This window comes from Lucilia cuprina, chromosome 3, assembly GCF_022045245.1.
Source record: "Lucilia cuprina isolate Lc7/37 chromosome 3, ASM2204524v1, whole genome shotgun sequence".
In the NCBI taxonomy this organism is placed as follows: Eukaryota; Metazoa; Arthropoda; class Insecta; order Diptera; family Calliphoridae; genus Lucilia; species Lucilia cuprina.
Genome location: NC_060951.1, coordinates 36,028,990 through 36,031,250, shown reverse-complemented (window position 1 = coordinate 36,031,250; position 2,261 = coordinate 36,028,990).

Sequence of the window (2,261 nt, the reverse complement as noted above, 5' to 3'; positions counted from 1 at the left end):
CAATCTATCTATCTATCTATCTATCTATCTATCTATCTATCTATCTATCTATCTATCTATCTATCTATCTATTTATCTATCTATCTATCTATCTATCTATCTATCTATAAAAGGAAATTTTTAAAAAAATTTTCTATTTTAAGGAAATTTGGGGCAAATTTTTCATTAAGGAAAATTTTGGATAAATTTCTAATTTAGAAAATATTTAGTGCAAATTTCCTATTTAAAAGAAATTTAGGATAAATTTCATATTTGAAGAGAATTTTTGATAAATTCTTTGGAACATCAGCGTTTTCTGTGCAGTTTACTATTGCAAAAATGTTATTATCAAAACACGTTTCAAATAAAGCTATCTATAAGTAATTTTTTTACTTAATATTTATTAACCTGTTAAGCTTGTTTTTAATTATTTTCAATTAATTCACTTAAATATTCAAGAAATTTTATCAAAAAAAATTATTATTTTAATATAGAAAAAGAGTTTAGAGAGGGAGCTGGAGTAGGTACTTCACTTAAACCACATAATTTTTTTTTTCAATTCAGAGAATTTTTCAATTTAAATACAAATTGAAACTTGTATCAAACAAATTATGCATTTTTTATTACACTTTATAAAAAATAAAAAAAATAAAACAAAACCTGTTAAGAAGTTTACGAAAGCGAAGCAAAGACAACACATATAAAATAAAAGTAAAAATAAGAATAAAAATAAAAATATTGTCCAAACTGAAATCTACGTGATCTGTATTTGAAATGATGATCATGTCATTATAAGTTCTTCTTTAGACCAGAAAAAGTACCCACTTTTTAAAGAGTAATAAAAAGATTGATTTCGAAATGTTTGTTGAAAAACAAATATTTTTAAAATTTACAATCTTAAAGGAGCACTAAAATGTGACTAGAATTTGAAAATTTCGAAATCCTAATACAGGAACCAATATTCGATTTCATTGCAAAATTTTCTTTAACATAACACGCATGTTTAGGAAGATAAATATTTATTAGAAAAAGAATTTAATATTAAAACAATATTACTGTAATATCGGAAGCTGTTTGAAATAAAATATAAAATAAACGTTTTTCTTGTTGCTAAATACTATTATTAAAATAAATCAATCAACCGTTAACTCCTCGTGCATGTAGTTTGCACTCTTTGTTTTTTATCTTAAATTTTATTTAATTGTCTATCCGTCAGTTTTGCCGTTTTTTTAATAAAAATTTTCTGTTAAGTCATGTTTAAATGGCAAATTATAAAATTTATTTTACTTTTCAGTTTTACGATAAATAACACTTATTAACTGGTTATATGTTTGTATTTATTTGTAATTGATCGAAAAGAATAGTTATTATTATTTTTTATTATAATTTAATTCCTACAATAAATAGTGCCTAATACTACTAATAAATTTCTTTTAAAAAACAAGAAATTTAATTTATTTTATCACAATATCCCAGCAAAAACATTGATTGCGAAGAGCAGTTATAGTAGTTAATCGATTGATAACCGAAGCTATTCATGAGTCCTGAAAGGTGAATCATTAGTCCACTCAGAGCTTAAGCTCGGATTGCAGTTCAAGTTGAGTCCTACTTTAGTTCAGTTCTAGTTCAGTTCTAATTCAGTTCTAGTTTAGTTTTATTTCAGTTCTAGTTCAGTTCTAATTCAGTTCTAGTTTAGTTCTAGTTCAGTTCTAGTTAAGTTCTAGTTCAGTTCTAGTTCATTTCTAGCTCAGTTCTAGTTCAGTTCTAGTTCAGTTCTAGTTCAGTTCTAGTTCAGTTCTAGTTCAGTTCTAGTTCAGTTCTAGTTCAGTTCTAGTTCAGTTCTAGTTCAGTTCTAGTTCAGTTCTAGTTCAGTTCTAGTTCAGTTCTAGTTCAGTTCTAGTTCAGTTCTAGTTCAGTTCTAGTTCAGTTCTAGTTCAGTTCTAGTTCAGTTCTAGTTCAGTTCTAGTTCAGTTCTAGTTCAGTTCTAGTTCAGTTCTAGTTCAGTTCTAGTTCAGTTCTAGTTCAGTTCTAGATCAGTTCTAGTTCAGTTCTAGTTCAGTTCTAGTTTAGTTCTAGTTCAGTTCTAGTTCTAGTTCAGTTTTAATTCAGTTCTAGTTTAGTTTTATTTCAGTTCTAGTTCAGTTCTAATTCAGTTCTAGTTTAGTTCTAGTTCTGTTCTAGTTAAGTTCTAGTTCAGTTCTAGTTCTAGTTCTAGTTCAGTTCTAGTTCAGTTCTAGTTCAGTTCTAGTTCAGTTCTAGTTCAGTTCTAGTTCAGTTCTAGT